Source organism: Apodemus sylvaticus, chromosome 21, assembly GCF_947179515.1.
Source record: "Apodemus sylvaticus chromosome 21, mApoSyl1.1, whole genome shotgun sequence".
NCBI lineage: Eukaryota > Metazoa > Chordata > Mammalia > Rodentia > Muridae > Apodemus > Apodemus sylvaticus.
This window is the reverse complement of record NC_067492.1, coordinates 45,665,313-45,683,939: the sequence shown is the minus strand read 5'-3', so window position 1 is coordinate 45,683,939 and position 18,627 is coordinate 45,665,313.

Genomic DNA, 18,627 nt, shown 5'->3' with positions numbered 1-18,627 from the left:
CTTGAATAGGTGATCCTGGCCCCACAAGGTAACTGGAAATGGGCTAAGCTTATCTTGCTTCTGTAAACTGCTTAAGCCTTTACCCCTATGCAGGAGTTCACGCAGCTATAGACATTCAAGAAAATAGGAAACTAATTGGTCCACTAATCACGGGCTCCAATAATTTAAACTGATTGGCCTAAAAATTATGGAGTGGTACAAATCAATTGGCTCGCATTTCACGGGCTCTCCATGCTAAGAAATGATTGGTTTGTGATTCTCGGGCTTTGTCGTAAATTTATAAAAGCTGTCACAATTCGGCACTTGTGGTCCTCAGTCCTCTAGCCCTGCACGGTGTACGGCTGTGGAAACCAGAATTCTGGAATAAAGAAAACCCTCATGTTATTGCATCGAGACCGTTTCTCATGAGTGATTTGGGTGTCACCTTCCGGGGCGTGGGGTGCTAGGGCACCCTCCGTTTTTGGAGTCTTACAATGTGTGTTCACTGCCATTCCTTGGCAAAGGGAACGTTAATGTAGAATCACCTTTGTCCTTCTCCAAGTAAAGTTTTAACATCCTCTGATAAAAATATATTGATGTGTTAATAAAGTGTCAGATAAAATCATAAACATATGTTAAAAGGAATGTCTTTAAGAACCTGATGAAACATTTCTCCCTTGTTTCAAACAGCAATCAAATTGGTTATTGCAGAATATTAATAGTTTACCTATTACATGGCAAGCCTTTTAGGCAAAATTAATAATTGTTTTCCAAAAGATAAGTTGTGAAAATTTGCTTCCGTGCATGCTTATGTATTTCTATAGATTTATACATGCATCCCATAGAGAATACATTTACTATGGGAGTGATACTCATGTAATTGGATCACATGCATACATTTTTGAGTTTCCCCTGGCTTCAGCACAGATAATTGACTTGGGTGCTGCAGCGGCTATTTTTAAGATGTTAAAAATCAAGATTTTAATTTATATATTAATAGTAAATATATATGTATTATATATATATAGCTTATATATATATATATATATAGCTTATGGTTTACAGTTGCTTAAAACTGTTCCTTTTTTGATACTGCTAATTCTTAAATAACTAAAAATGCTACATTTATTTTCTATGCTTACATAGTCGTTGCCTACATTATTGTCTATATTTGGTGTTCCAACTCAGATTTAAAAAGAGAATGGAACTGCCTATTTATTGCAGTAATCAAACATTTGAGGTGTCTTTGACAATTTAATTCTTCATAATCCTTAAAGATGGGATAATATGGAAGATTTAAAACAATATTTTTTAAAAAAAAAAGAAGAAAATTATATCCCTGTGCATATTGTTTAAATTATGCTTGTATATTTTTAAGAAAATTTTAAAATTTGGATGCCAAGGAACTCTCTGCTGAGTGTCTATGGCTCCCTACAACTAGGCCTGCTTACGCCTGGGTGAAATGGAAGGATCCACACACTGGTGTATGTCATGATCCCAATCAGGTATTTAATATGGGGAAGAGGGCATGTTTGTGTTTTTTCTACAGGATGCTGAAAGTGTGTGCTAGCTGTCACAGTGATTGGAGTGACATGCTGTTGCTGGGACAAAGAACGATGCTGACCTGTGAGCTTGCTGAGTCACCTGACAATGGTGACAGAGAAGCTGTTTTGGACATTTGTCCCTGACCCACCTTTGCTTGCCTATATCCCAGACTGGACAAGCTGCCTTGCCTCAAGCTTTTAGACCTTGTGGGACAGAGAACATGGAGACTGTTAAACTAACTTAAAAGAGGAGTTATAATGAGTCTTCCCTTTCCCTTAATGTGATCAGCTGACTCAATCATAGACAGGTCTAGAAATAAATCCAATACTGGAGATTTCAATTATGAAGATGGCTGATAATCTCCTTCAGCCAGCTGAGTTAATTTAAAATATAGTCTACACTCTTCCTGAGAAGTAACAGCTTGTATCTTGATTCACAAAGCTATCCTCCCCCACCCCAGAGGCCTGGCTTTGTGTCTGAAAGTCGCTAATATGCAACTGAATGAGACACCCTGGGCCATTGGAAGACAAGTTAATTCTGTTTTGCTTCTTATTCTTGATCTTGTTTGTTAAGTAGACTGGCTGTCTCCACCCAGGCTCACGTGGATTGAAAATCACAAGTCTGTCAAAGACACTTGCAGAGCGTTTGGCACACATCGACTCTCTGGCATGAATACCTATACAAGTGGATCTCCTTTTAGGAGCCACATAGAACTCAGATCTATGTGTGTCTGCTTGCGAGCAGACATGGGTACCAGTGAGAGGTGCAAGGCAAAGCACTGCAGGGGGAGGACTATGTTTTCTGTTTCTGGGTCCCCTGTGAAGTATACCTGATTGCAGAGAGGTTGGTGTTTAGAGGCGGTCCTTAAAATAACAAGGAAGCCTAAGTCCTCTCCTCCAAAAAAAGACACCATAAGTATCTAGGAGGATCAGGTCAATTCTTCCCCTCTATGGTTAATGCCCACCGTCTTTTGGCGAATGTTTATCCACTTGGCAGTTACCTCCTCATCTTAAAAAGGGAGGAGATGCAGAGAGCCGTATTGGGGTGCTATGCCACCTGGAACAACTTGACATTGATCAAGGTGAAGTTTCTCTCCCAGCCTAGGGTGGAGCACTCAGAGTGAAGGTGAAGTTCACTGTTCCTCCAGGTCTATGAATTCCTGAATTAAGCAGGTGACCCTCCCATCCACCTGGGCAGTGGAGCCAGTGCCCAGTAGTAAATTTGTAGAAAAAAAGACTCCAAGAGCTTTTTAATAACCCCATGTGGAGTGCCTGGAATGAAATTTTACCTTATTTGCTCCCCTTATTAGAACCACTGGTGAACTTGCTATTGATCCTGTCCCTGGGACTCCTAATCTTTAACAAAAATAGCTGCCTTTTAAGAGAACACATCAGTACCACTCAGGTGCTAATGCTGCGGCAACAGTACCAGGAACTAGGACTGTATGAGCCCTCATTTCAAGACTGAAATGGCCATAAGAAAAAAGAGGGGAATGTGAGAACCCTGTCAGAAACACCAGGCCAGCTCCCCGAGACCCAGAGTGGGGGCTCGAAGCTACTCTGAAACTTTGCATTCTGCCCAGGACTGCCTGGGGGAGGATAAGGCCTAAACAGAGCCACCCAGCCTAGGGTGAGGCCAGAGAGGGAAGTGACTGGACAAAAGCACACAATGCCAGGAAATACCACAAGTACCTCAAGGTGGGCAGGACAGGGCCAAATGGCAGAGACAACCTCATTTGAATTGACCAATAATTTTAAATGTTGCACAGGGTAACCAATCACAGTTGTCCAACTCAGGTGACCGCTGAACTCCCCGCCAAAATGTTCCTTAAAAGGGTATGCTTTGTGAGCTCAGGGTCTCCTCTTGCCTGCGTGCTGAGGGATCCTGGAACAATAAACCTCTTGCAGATTGCAGCGATTCCGGTCTCGGTGGCCTTATTGAGTGGGGGGTCTTCCGACGGACTCTTACAAAGGGAGAATTAATGGTAATCACCTTAAATGTTTTTAAGTATGCATGGAAGAATAAATCTAGGCCTTTGATCTCAGTGCGTAGTAAGAAAAAAAAGGCTTTGATACAGGTTTCTCGTGAATCTAAAGCCAACCTCTTCTCTAAACACGTCCAGGTCAGCTCAGGCTATACAAAGGAGAAACCCTATCTCAATAAATAGTAATAATTGTTTGAAGTTGTTTTAATTGTTGTAAATGATTTTAATTGTAAAAATGAAAGTGGTTATTTCCAGCTTATGGCTATTATAAATAAGGCTGTTATGAACATAGTGGAGCATGTGTCCTTACATGTGTGCCTTGAGGCATCTTTTGGGTAAATGCCCAGTAGTGGTGTGGCTGGGTCCTCATGTAGAACTATTTCCAATTTTGTGAGGAACCACCAGATCGTTTTCCAAAGTGGTTTTACCTGCTTGCAATCCAACAGCAATGGAGGAGGGTTCCTCTTCCTCCACATTCTCCACAGCACCTGCTGTCCCCTGAGTTTTTTATCTTAGCCTGAGTTTTTGACTGCTGCAAGTTGCCAGGCAGGTCGGGGTACAATACAGGCTACCTTGCCAGAATCCAACATGTCAGGTGCCTGAGCCCTGAATCTTTCAGGAGGGTAGAGATGTTACCTGGAGGAGGTTACACATTCCCAGGTAACTGCCAGAGGCTGTCACGCCAACAGTCATCTTCCCAGCTGTCCTGACCTGCAGGACAGTCAACAGGGTCCCCGGAACTACCAAAGAGGAAGGCGAGAGACAAGAGACACGAAGACGAACAGCAAGTCTGTATTCTGATCAAGCTGTCAAATTTTATTTTTTACACAAGTCAACTTAAAGGGAAAGGTATAGGTGTAGGGAGGGGTTAAGGGGGAACAATCTCAGGGGGCTGGCATTTCTTAGAAAATTTCTCAGAATTTCTGGGAAAAGCTAGTTATTGCTGTTGGAATTTTGGCATGATAAAGGGGGTCATGAGGAGGTGAAGTGGAAAGGGGTTGCTATAGTAACCTATCCACAGATGAGCTTCAAAAGGAGGGGGTTTTGAGATCTACGAAAGAATGGCTCCTGGCATGGAGATCTAAGTGAGAATGACTCCTGGTATCGAGATCTCCTAGCATCAAGATCTAGGTGGGGATGGCTCCTGGTATGGAGAGCTCTTGGCATTGAGATCTAAGTGAGGATGGCTCCTGGCACCCAGCTGCCTATTTTAATATTGTCACTATGCAAATGAGCAGAGAGGGAACTGAAGCCATGAAAAGACCAGAAGCAAGATAGAGCCAAGACTTCACAGCCCAGGGGACACTTTGGCTCCTCTCAAATCAGACTTGAACTTAGCACTGAGAGAATAAAAAGCCGAGGAAGCCCACCATCCACAGAAAGACAGGAGGCAGAAAGAGATGAGGGATGTGAGACGTGACAGAAGCCACCTCTCAAGAGGATGCCATTGGGGATGGAGCAGACAGCCTCTACCATCCCAGCCACAGCCACACAGGAGGCAGATTCCAGTTCAAGGGAATTGCTATTGTGCATGGCCATCGATCACACCCCTAGCAACTGAGCCACAAATGTTTCTTGAAGGAGAATGGAGTGGTCTGCTCTGTGTTAGGCACCCCGAGCTCTGCAATAATGATTTCTCATTTAAAATAATACTTTCCACATCCTGAAAAATCCCTTTCTTTTTTACCAGACAGGGCAGGGTGTTTGAAATTTTTGAGAATTATTTTTGGTTGATTGATTGAAGTGGAGCCAAAAACGGCCTTGTAGATGCTAATCAAAGACTCTGCCACTGAGCCAAGTCCCCCACCTTTCTAAGGCAAGGTTGCCTGTGTACTCTTAACCGGTTTCAAGCTCCTGTTCTTCATGCCTGTACCTCCAAGAGGGTAGGACTACGAGAGTGTGCCACAGAGGTCTGTAATAATCTGAGAATCTATGCTCTGCCAGGCCAGTGATGGCAGGGTTGAACTAATTCTGACCTTTGTGACAGACCCACATGGCATGGATTTAGCCCAAAGTTCTAGGAGAAGAAACTGGTTCAGAGAAATAAACCTCTAACCAGCTGGTAAGTGCTACCAGGGAATTCATGTCCAAACATTGTATATTTCTTTAGAGATGTGGTCTTACTCTATAGCTCAGGCTGTCCCTAAACACCCAAAATCCTCCTGCCTTCTCAGTGCTGGGATTACAGGGATACACTAGCATGCAGTCTTAGCTACTGTCCTATTGCTATGAAGAGAGACCATGACTAATGCAACCCATAAAAGAAAACATTTGATGGAGGACTTGCTTATAGTCTCAGAGAGGGAGTCCATAGCCATCATGGTGGGGAACACGGTGGCAGGCAGGCCCCTGTACCCCCATGTTACAAACCTGCCCCTGGCTGGTAACCACCAATCAGGAGAAAAACAGAAGTTACATTTATTGTTTGGTTCCCAGCATGAGCCAATGAAGTTAAAGGCCATAATACCCCCAAATTAGATACTTGCCAGGCTAGAAACACTCACCTTTTGCTTGCCATTTTCTATAAAACCTTGTGAGAGTTTGGGGCTACTCCACCAAACTGTCCTGTGGGTCAGCAATGAGTAAGGCAGGCTCTAGCTTGTAAATAAAGAGACCCTAGTGTGATTGCTCTGGGGTTGGCTCCTGGTTGGTCTTTTGGGGCTCAAGAATGCTTCCTGGTGCAACAGAAGTTCTAGCCAGAGCAATTTAAAAAAAAAAAAAAAAAAAAAAAAAAAAAAAAAAAAAAACAACTAAAGGAGACCCAAATTGGAAAAGAAGTCAAACTATAAATATACTCAGATGAAATGATAGTATATAAAAGTGGTGCCGAAAATTCTCCCGGAGAACTCCTAAAACTCATAAACACCTTGGCAAAGTGACTGGATATAAAATTAACTCAACCCCTCCCAAAAGAAACAGTAGCCCTCCTTTATACAAACTACCAGGGAAACAATACCCTTCACACTTCACAATAGCCACAAATAACACAATACCTTGGTGTAATCTCACCAAGAAAGTAAAAGATCTGTATGACAAGAACTTCAAGTCCCTGAAGAAAGAAATTGAAGAATATAGCAGAATATGGAAAGATGTCCCATGTTCATGGATCAGTAGTAACATGGTAAACATGGCCACTTACAAAAGCAATTGGCAGATTCAATGCCCATCAAAATAACAACAAAATTTTTTACAGTCCTCCACAGAACAATTCTCAATTTCATATGGGAAAACAGCAACAACAACAACAACAACAACAAAAAAAAACAGGATAACTGATTACATATTTATTTACCAATCAGAATTAACTGGGGGCAGGGGCCCTCATGCTACATGCAGATTCTGAATCTTGGAGGCCAGCACTTAGCATTATAATAAACAGTAAAAGACAAAAACGTCAACACACCTTGCCTAAATCTCATGCCTCTTGCAGCTTCTGTGGGTACAGCACACACATGGGGTCTACCTGCTTGCAGAACCACTTGCAAACCACTCACACATATACAGATAATTCTTAAGCACACACACACAGATGACAATTCCCTTTGTATAAATATCTATAGGAGAGACGTCTATCCATGTGGAAACCAGACTGGTGTGTGTAGACTTTATAGGAAGGAGATTAGAAGGTAGTGAGATGACACTTAGTGATCACAATGGCCTGCTTTGTTGAGTGAAGATGTTCCACAACGGACTGTGGTACTGACAGGAAGTTTAAGTGGGTGCAATGGAACCTCCTAAGCTGTACCCACTAAAGGAAATCCATCATGATTCAATAACACTGGAATTCTGAATATGTTTAATACCTGGTCCAAATCCCTGGTGCATTTCTCTTGGCAGCTGCTCACTGGAATAAGATGCACATACTCCCCAGGGCACTCAGTGACTGCAGTTCACTGGACATGACACAGGCTTTGAAACCCCAAAGCCCACCTGTGCTGGGTAGTTTCATGCCAACTGGACATAAGCTAAAGTTTTTGAGAAGAGGGAACCTCAATTTAGAAAATTCTTCCTTAAGATTGGGTGGATATTTATTGTTGAGGCCTGCCCCCTAGCATAGCTGTAGCCATTTTGTTCCATATCTGCCAGTCATTGACCCAGAAACATAGTTTAACTTAGAGCAGGGTCATGTTGACTACATAACCTGATATGATTGTATGTTCTGAGATTTGTTGGTCTTAAGAAATTCCATATCATAAGATCTATTTAGGACCAATTAGAATAAAGGTCATGTAGAACTGTTCTGTCTAGCTAACCAAAATAGCTTGAGTCAGCTGACTACTGGGCAGCACTTCCTGCACCTGTGTGTGAGCTCACTGCGATGTTTTTTCTTTTCTAAGCTGGCCTGGAGAAATATACAGAGTCCAGCCTCAGCTCCTGAGTCTACGCTGTGACCCTGATCGGTCAGTCTTGGGGTGTGCATTCAATAAATTATCCCTATCTACGATCACTGTTTATGTGGTTTGTGTGGTAATTCCTGAACCCCAACTTTTGTGGTCCATGCTGCTGAGATACTTTACAGAAATCTGTATCAGAGTTTTACAAGGGATTAACTCACTGACTCCAACAACAAACATTCTTTACAAACCAATATCCACAAATGGTTACTTTCAACCTCTACAGTAGTTTTTTATTGAATATATTCTTCATTTACATTTCAAATGTTATACCCTTTCTGTTTCCACCCTCCCAGAAAACACCCAACCCATTCTCCCAGCCCCTGCCTCCAAGAAGATGCCCCTCCACCCAGCCCCTCTCCATTTCCACACACTGGGGTATCTATCGAGCCTTTACAGGACCAAGGACCTCTCCTCCCACTGATTCCTGACAAGGCATTCTTCTGCCACACTTTTGGCTGGAACCATGTGTACCGCTTGGATAATGGCTTAGTCCCTGGTAGCCCTGGGGCGTCATTCTTCCCATGGGGCTGCAAACCCCTTCAGCTCCTCCAGTAATTTTTAAGAAGTTGCATTCAACTTCTGGTTTTGTTGCTTTCAGAAAATGATACACATGCAGTATCTAGGCCAAGGAGGGCATGGAAGAGTACATAACTTAAGATTGTAGCTATATATTAGTCTAGGTTGTAAAGGCTGATTACAAGGGAAACCCAATGCAAGTGAAGTTGGGTATTCCGTTATCCTCTTAAAGCAGCTTGTGATGGCTGGTTCTTGGTTGTCAGCTTGACTGTATCTAGACTTAACTAAACCTGAAATGCCAGGGCACACCCTGATTGTTACACAGGTTGGACAGGTTGAGTTCAAAGAGGGATGGATGTCTTAAGTGATTTTAAAGTGTATTATTGGCTTTGAGGACCAGCAAATGTTCCAGTCTCTTAGAATGTAAGAGATCTTTTCAGAAGATTGCACTGCCACACTGAGATGCAAGCAAGTGTCCCAGTGACCTCCTTTAGTCTACAGCTCAGGGGTTTCCAGTGTACCCTTTTAGGCTTGCTAGCACCACCACAGTTACAGAATAAAGTCACACTCAGGATAAGGCAGACCATTGCAAGCTCTAGCTTTCACTTCCCCACCTTCCTTCCCTTCCTATGAATTCAGTCATGCTATAATCTGCTTTGCGTATGGATAGGAATCCATGCCCTAGATATTTATCTGAAGGAAACTGCTGCCGATCATCAAACGGTTGACCTTAGTGACAGTATAGTTTTCTCAGACAACATCTATGTTTTATGCCTCAGATTTCAATTATAGGGATAAAACAGCATGCCCAAAAGCAACTTGTGGAGGAAAGAGTTTATTTTATTTTCCAACTCTTCCCCCCTATTAATTATTTATTCATTTTACATCCTGAGCAAAATCCTTCCTCCTCCCAGTTTCTGCTTTACATAGCCCCTTCTCCCTCTCCTTCACCTGAGAAAGGGCATTTCCCCACTGAGTACAAACCCATCCTGGCACCTCAAGTCACTATACTCTCCTGCTGACAAGACAATCAGTTAGGGGAACAGGATCCACAGGCAGGCAACAGAGTTAGTGTAAGCCCCTTCTCCAGTTTTGGGGGGTACCTGTAAACTGGGAACCCCCAAGAGTCCAGGTTAGTTAACTCTGTTGGTCTTCTTTCAGAGTCCATATCCCCTGCAGGTTCCTCAATCCTTTCCCCCAACTCTTCCACAAGACTTTCTGAGTTCCAACTAATGTTTGGAACTCTACATCTGTTTCAGTCAGCTGCTGGGTGGAGCCTCTCAGAGGACAGTTATGCTAGGCTCCTGTCTGCAAGCACAACAGGGTACCATTAATGGTGTCAGGGATCAGTTCTTGCCCATGGCATTCGTCTCGGGCTGGTCCAGACATTCGTTGTCCATTCCCTCTGTCTCGGCTCCATCTTTGTCCCCCGCACTTCTTGAAGGCAGGGACATATTTGGAGTTGAAGGTTTTGTGGGTGGGTTGGTGTCCTTATCCTTCCTCTGGGTACAGGAGGTGACCACTTCAGGCTTTGTACCCCCCACTGCTATGAGTCACAGCTAGCACCATTCTCATAGACTTCCTGGAGCCTTTCCCATCCCAGGGCTCTGGTTCATTCTAGGGACGCACCCCATCCCATGATGATTCTCTCCCCGCCTCCATTCCCATGCCCTTCCCCTCTACCACTATGTTCCCTCCCTCCCTCCACCTCTGATGACTATTTTATTTCTCTTTCTTAGTGAGATTCAAGTGTCCCCACTTGACCTCTCCTTGTTACTTAGCTTCTTTGGGTGTATGAATTGTCATATGAATATTCTGTGCTTTGTGGTTAATATCCGTTTATAAATGAGTATATAGCATGAGTGCCTTTCTGGGACTAGGTTATGTAACTCAGGATGATATTTTCTTGTTCCGTTCATTTGCCTGGTGATTTCATGATGTCCTTGTTTTTAATGGCTGAGTAGTATTTCATTGTGTAAATGAACCACAATTTCTTTATCCATTCTTCAATTGAGGGACATCTGGATTGTTTCAAGTTTCTGGCTATTACCAATAAAGCTGTTATGAATGCAATGGAGCATCTTTTGGGTATATGCCCAGGAATGGTATAGCTGGGTCTTGAGGTAAAACTATTCCAAATTTTCTGAGAAACCGACAAATTGATTTCCAGGGAGGTTGTACAAATTTGCACTCTCACCAGCAAGGGAAGTATGTTCTCCTAGGTCCACAACCTCCCAAAGCATGTGCTGTCCCTTTAGTTCTTTGTTTGTTTGTTTGTTTGTTTTGGGGGTTTTTGGGTTTTTTGTTTGTTTGTTTTTCGAGACAGGGTTTCTCTGTGTAGCCCTGGCTATCCTGGAGCTCACTCTGCAGACCAGGCTGGCCTTGAACTCAGAAATCCACCTGCCTCTGCTGCCCAAGTGCTGGGATTAAAGGCATGCACCACCACTGCCCGGCTTTTTTTTTTTTTTAAGATTTATTTAATTTATTTACTTACTTTTTTATTTATTGTTATATATATAAGTACACTGTAGCTGTCTTCAGACACCCCAGAAGAGGGCATCAGATTTCATTACAGATAGTTGTGAGCCACCATGTAGTTGCTGGGATTTGAACTCAGGATCTTCAGAAAAGCAGTTAGTGCTCTTAACCACTGAGCCATCTCTCCAGCCCTGTCCCTTTAGTTTTTGATCTTAGTCATTCTGATTAGTGTAAGATGGAATCTCAGAGTTGTTTTGATTTGCATTTCCCTGATGACTAAGGATGTCGAACATTTCTTTAAGTGCGTCTTTGCCAGTAGAGATTCCTCTGTTGAGAATTCTCTGTTTAGTTCCATATCTCATTTTAAAACTGTTTAAAAACAGTTATATGGTTTGTTGGTGTCTAACTTCTTGAGTTCTTTATTTTGGATATTAGCCTTATGTCGTATGTAGAGTTGGTAGCCAATCTGTAGGCTACCATTTTGTCATATTGAAGGTGTCCTTTGCCTTACAGAAGCTTTTGTTTCAAGAGGTCCTCTTAATTGTTTATCTTAGTGCCTGTGCTTTTGGAGTTCTCTTCAGGAAGTTGTCTCCTGTACCAATTTGTTCAAGGCTATTTCCCTCATTCTCTTCTATTAATTAGATTTAGTGTATCCAGTTTTATGTTGAGGTCCTTGATCCTCTTGGACTTGAGTTTCGGGCAGGGTGATAGATATGGATAGATTTTCATTCTTCTACATGCAGACATCCAGTTAGACCAGCACCAGTTGTTGAAGATGCTTTCGTTATTCCACTGTATGGTTTTGGCTTCTTTGTCAACAATAAAGTGTTCATAGGTGTGTGGGTTTATTTATGGATCTTTGATTTGATTCCATTGATCAACCTGTTTGTTTCTATACCAATACTATGCAGGATTTTTTTTTTTATCACTATTGCTTTATAATACAGCTTGAGATCAGGTATAGTGATACCTCTAGAAGTTCTTTTATTGTTGAGAATTGTTTTGGCTAGAGTAATGTTTTGTTTAGGAATAGAAACTCTGAGACTAACTAATTAGTTCAATTAACCAATTGGTTAAATTAATCCAACCAAAAGTCCTCCATTCATATGACTAAATATTTCGGTACTATCTTTTGTCTAGACAACTGGTCCTAAAGGATAAAAACAATCCTTAGCACAGCAAAAAAACACCATACTGTTTCCTACTACTGGTATCCCATTTACACCCCCTAACAAAAGGCATTTGGATTCTGTGTTGACAAGCTGAATTAACAGGTAAATATAATCAGTAAACCCAACAGCATCATTTTGAATCAATAGTATTGTGTCCTTGTTGTCTCCCCAAGGTCTTGTCTTGATGAGTTAAAGTTTTGATGCCAAGTCGCCACCTTACTCTTCCTCTTGAGTCCTCTCCTCTCTATTTTGATCAGCTGTCTTCAGATACTTCACTGATCCAATGGTCTCTGGGATGCTGGTCAGACGCACTGCAGCAGGAGCCATCTGGGACTTCCTTCATTTTCTGGAAAGACACAAGAATAGCTCTCACTGATATTATCTTTCAATAGACTGCGTCTCCTTTAAGGCAAAATGCTTTTGTGCAGTTTAAGAATCATCATCCTTTAAGTTGAAAGAATTTAAAGTAAGCATAGCAAAACTTAGCATAGTAGGTCGGGATTTGAGTAGATGTTATATCCCTAAATATATCCCCTTTTTATTTTTAAAATTTGCCATTTAAGTATTTAATGGTCTCATTCGACAGCAGCTTGACCCTGTAGCTTATAAGATATTCAAGTAAAATGATTAATATTACATAAATTTCAAAAATCTTTAATGTTTGTTAATATAAGCAGGGCTATTACCAGTTTTTATTTGTTGTGGGAGTCCTAGAAAGGAGAAAATATATAATAAATGGTTTAGGGCTTCCAAGGTGGTTTCACCACTGTGAACAGAAGCAACAAATATAGTAGAAGAAGTATTAACCATTATATAAACATACTTTAAATGTGCAGATCCTGAGATACAAGTAATATCTGTTCACCAAATGCCCTTAGACTTTAACACTCAAGCACTTATCCTGCCAGCAGAGGGCAATGTGACTGAAAGAACAGGAACAGCTGGAATAATTGGCCCTGCTTAGTCACAAGGTAAAGAGTGAGATAACTCAGTCCCAAAAGACAAACATGGTAGGCATTCACTTACAAGTGGAAATTAGCCATAAAGTACAGGATAAGCATGCTTCAATCCACAGACCTAAAGAAGCCAAGTAACAAGGAAGGTAAAAGGGGGTATCCTTGAATCTCACTGAGTAGGGGAAATAGACATCAGAGATGGATGGAGGGAAGGAACTGAGGGTTGGAAACACGAGGGATCTAGTGGAGAGAGCACAGAAGGAGAGAGAACTGAAATCTAGCCCACAAGCTAGAAACCAAGAATAGAAGCTCACAGGAATCTATGAGGATGACCCTATCTGCCAAAGCCCAGCCTCTGCTTGGAGAGGAGTTCTGAGGAAAGGGCATCTGGGATCATCAAGAGAAATGACTCAAAGTCAGTTGTGGGGGTACAAGCTGGCAGCCTGTGTTCTGCACCTGCTGGCTCTCTAGACAGCTAGCTCATCAAGATAGCTCAGCTTGGGGTTGGAGAAATGGTTGCGCAGTTAAAAGCACTGATTGCTTTTCCAGAGGTCCTGAGTTCACATGGTGGCTCGCAGCCATCTGCAATGGGATCTGATTCCTTCTTCTGGCATGTCTGAAGACTGCATCACTGTACTCACATACATAAAATAAATAAATAACCCTTTAATCCCAGCACTTGGGAGATAGAGGCAGGTGGATTTCTGAGTTCAAGGTCAGCCTGGTATACAGAGTGAGTTCCAGGACAGCCAGGCCTACACAGAGAAACCCTGTCTTGAAAAAACCAAATAAATAAATGAATGAATAATGAATAACTAAATAAATCTTAAAAAAAGAAAAAGATAGCTCAGTTCTTGAAGGCCAAAACCCAGTCTTTTGTTTACATATCAGTTCAATCATCCATCCCAGATTCCCTTTTGATTATACAGACAAATTAGCATTTTATGACCAAGATTCTTAGAAAAGACAGCAAGTACATTTTTTTAACATAGCAATGAACTCAGAGATCTTCCTGCCTTTGTACGTATAGATGATAATCTACCTGGATGGGATGGGAACTCTGAGACTGCCATTCCTATCACTCCTGGCCAGAAACTTAATCCGTCTCAGGCTGACCTTGATCTCAGGACTCTGCCTGCCTTTGTAAGCATAAACAATAAAATTAGCTGGCTGGGATCTTGCCCTGAAATTACCACTCCCTAGATTTCTTTATCTCTTTCTTTACAATCTTTCTAACAAGCTGGCTCATAGTACAGCTATTTTTGTTCTTTTTAGGTCCAGGAAGCTCCTCATATTGTCAGACATAACCCTGTGGCCATCAGTCATGTAAGGCAATGCCTGCCCCAAGCCCCTGGTACTTTACCCCAACAGTCACCTGGTTACAGTCAGACAGCCTGGCTCACTATAAAGGGGGATGCTTGGCCTCTCCTCCCTCTCTTGACCTCTTCTCTTCTCTTTCACTCTCTTCTCTTATCTTTCTCTTTCCCCATTCCCTTCCCCGTCTTTCCACTTGGCCATCCATGGCCACCTTCTACTTCTCTACCTTTTCTCTTTCCCTCTACTTTCTACAACAAAGCTGTAAAATCATGGGCTGTCTCCTTTCGTCTAAATCTGCCGTGCTGGAACAATGGAACAGGCCTCTCAGCATTTCCAGTCTCCAGACCCAACCAAGGACTCACACACACCCCACACACACCCCCACCGGGTCTCCTCCACAGGCAACCAGGCCCACGTCATATAATCCATATTATATTATATTATATTATATTATATTATATTATATTTTATTTTATTTTATGTTTTATATTATATTTTATATTATATATTATATATTATATTTTATTTTATTTTATTTATATTATATTATATTTTGCATTCACCATTTTGCTAAGAAACACTATTGCCTCCCAGACTTGTGCTGCTTCTAATTATTACAGAGTAATATTATATTTTGCATAGTTGAAAAATTATATATTCTTGAACTTGTAAGACACCCCGCCACACTCAGTCAGTTGTGCTTACTTCAAAACACACCTGAGTGAGACAGCAAGATGCAGATCAATGCAAAAGCAAGAGGTTTATTTTCCAGTGCTTTGGGGTCGACCTTCAATTAGTCCCTCAAGGCGTGTGAAGAGAAGATGACCCCAATGGCTATTACAAGCAGTTTTTATATTTTTTAGGGGCACAGGTTACATCAGCAAGGTTACAGTTCAAACTTATTGACTAAGCTTATTGACCTTTAAATCTATTGTCTAGTAAGCATGACACACATTTGAACTCTACCTGGGACTTTCCAGAGTGTCAGGTAACTATCAGTCAGTACACTGAGAATTTTTTACTCAAGAGTGTCCCTGTGGGTAGAGAATGGAACTTGGTCTAGCCTTGACCCCAGGTGGGAGGGGGAAGCTATAAGGAGGGTATGGGACTGGAAAAGCCCTTAGGGTCCCACAAACTCACATTTTCATCCCACATCCACATCCTAAGGGCTGTCCTGAAGGCCATAGCATTCATCATTTTGCTAAGAAACGCTCTTGCCTCCCAGACTTGTGCTGCTTCTAATTATTACGGACTCATTACCCATGGCAGGGAGAACATTCTACAATAACTTTGGCAGGGAGATTAATTCCTGAAGGAGGAACATAATGTAAATTACGGACATTATTATACAAGCAAGCCCCACACCCACAGCAACCATGAGCACTTGTGGAGGCCCACATCCTGATAGGTCTGCTCCAGGGGTGAGAACTGTGTCACACTGTCCCTTCTGCATAGTCATGCAAGACTCAGCACCTAGCTAAGATACCTAGCAAAAGAGGATATGGAACCTGAAATGGCCTCCTCCAGTAAAAATTTGGACACCATCCCAGTCAAAAAACCTTTGACCCACAATTTGTCCTACCTACAATAGGTGCAGGGGTGAAATGGAGCATAAATTGAGGAAACGGCTAACCAATGACTGGCCCAGCTTGAGACCCAGGCCATGAGAGAAAGCACACACTCTAAGAGAATCTCTATGCACTGTGTGGCCACATCACCTGTTAATAAAAAGCTGTTGGACTGTTAGCTTAGGTGAAAAATAAGAGGTGGGCATTCCAGCAGGGAGAGAGGGTTCTGGAATAGAGTCAGGCATGGGAAGATGCAGATGGTCACATTAAACTGAGGAGAGGTAACTATAAAGCCCCAGAGGGTCTTTACCTGCCAGGAGACCCTGAGTGACACAAGACTTGTATCGATGCAAAAGCAAGAGGTTTATTTTTCTGATGCACCAGGATCGACCTTCAGCAGTCTCTCAAGCAAGAAACTGGAGGTGATTCTGATTCTCACTTACAAGTGCCTTTTATATGTTTTTAGAGGGCAGATCACAGTATCAACAGCTAGGCACTTGGTGATGGGTAGTTAGGCTGACCTTTTGGCTGATTGGCTGGGCTGATATCAGATCATCCTGAGTGAGCACCTTTGTTCCCCAGAGGGCCCAGGCAGCTTCAGTCAGTACATTTTATGATTTTTCTGAGAAGTGTTTTGTCAGAGTCATTTCTGGGAAATCGTCCTGGGGCCAAGAGCATGAAAGTCTCCCTTGGGGCCTAATGCCCTTTCCTGGAGCCATCTCAGAATTAGGTCAGAGTTGCTTAATCTTATCAGTAACCAGCCAAGTGGTAGAAATTAACCAAGATAACTGAGTTATGAACTAGGAAAAATGAGCAAAACTTTATTGCCTAAGCATCCATTCCGATCGATTAAGTCTCAGAGTTGTTATTTCAGAAACCAGTGGTAAAGCCTGGCTATACCACCCCTGACACAATGATATTCTACTATACTTGCAGGCAGGTGCACAGAATAATTGTCACCTGCGAAGCTTCACCCAGTAGGTGGTTGGGAACAGATGCAGTGAGCCATGGTCAAGCATTAGGCAGAGTTTGGGGAATCCTGTGGGAAAAGGGTAGGAAGAGGAAGGATTGAAGGAGCCAGAGATGTCAAGGACACCACAAGAAAACCTACAGAACTAACTTACCTGGGCCTCACAGAGGCTGAACTCTCAACCAGAAACATACATAGGATGGACCTAGGCCCTGTGTACATATACGTATGTAACAGTTGCACATCTGGGTCTTCTCTTTTTTTTCTTTTTTTCTTTCTTTCTTTTTTTTGGGGGGGGGTGTTTTTGGTGTTTTGGGGTTTTTTGGATTTTTTTTTTCGAGACAGGGTTTCTCTGTGTAGCCCTGGCTGTCCTGAAACTCACTCTGTAGACCAGGCTGGCCTCGAACTCAGAAGTCCACCTGCCTCTGCCTCCCAGAGTGCTGGGATTACAGGCGTGTGTCACCAGTGCTCGGTTCATGTGGGACTCCTAAATCATAGCCAGGGGCTGTCTCTGACTCTAAAGCCTGTCCCTTTAGTCCCTTTCACCTAACAGAGCTGCCTTGCCTAGCCACAATAAGAGAAGATGTGTCTCGTCCTACTGCAACTTGAGATTCCAAGGCAGGCTAATATCCATAGGAGGCCTTCCCTTTTCTGAGGAGAAAGGAAGAAGGGAAGGAGAGGGTAGAGGGAGGGATTGAAGGGAGAAGAAGCTATCATCAAGATATAAAGTAAATTAATTAAAAAGATAGCCAGTGCCCTTTCTGTCAGGGGACAGCCATTGTTAGACTATTTGGACAACAACTAGTAAACACTTGGTAAATTTGTGTGTGTGGAGGGGATTAGACTTAACTTTTCCTCCAGCAAGGAGGACTCTGTGCTGCCTTGACTAAGGAGTGTTGCTTTTATACAGACCATTCTGGGGTTATGAAAGAGTCAATGGCCAAGGTGAGAGAAGGGCTAGCCACTGACTGTTCTTCTAGAGGTCTTGAGTTCAATTCCCAGCAACCACATGGTGGCTCACAAAATTGTTTAGCAATTGTCAAGGGTAAAAAAAAATCCTAAGACCAAGGGGAAAAAATCTCATTTTCAAGAATAGGCAGGTTGTACTTATCTGGAGTCCATTTGATCTGTGACAAGTGGGTCCAAGTCTTGGGACTCTTGATTCTCTGAAGTTTGTGTGAGGTTTAGTTTATAAAAGGATATACATTATCATTTATCATTGTATTGAAATCCAATCACAAAAGAATACACATGGAATGCAATCACTGATAAGTGGATATTAATTAGCCCAGAAGCTCTGAATACCTAAGACACAATTAGCATATCAAATGACTCTCATGAAGAAGTAAGGAGAGGGCCCTGATCCTGGAAAGGCTTGATCCAGCATTGTAGGGGAGAACCAGGACAGAGAAAAAGGAGGGAGGTGATTGGAGAATGGGTGGAGAGAAGAGGGATCATGGGACATATGGGGAGGGGGAACCGAGAAAGGGGAAAGCATTTGGAATGTAAAAAAAGAATTTAGAAAGAAAAAGAAAGAAATCCATATTTTAGAAATTTAGTTAAAAGGTGTCTATTATAAACTCTATAGATACACAGATTGAACAAAAATGTTTTTAGCATGATGAGAAGAATCTTTAAGTGTGAGGGACTAGAAAACCCCTTAGGGTCCCTCATTCCTCCCCTCCACCCCCTTTTCCCCCTTTTCTTGTACAAGCTCCAATCCTGTTCCTCAGAATGTACTGACG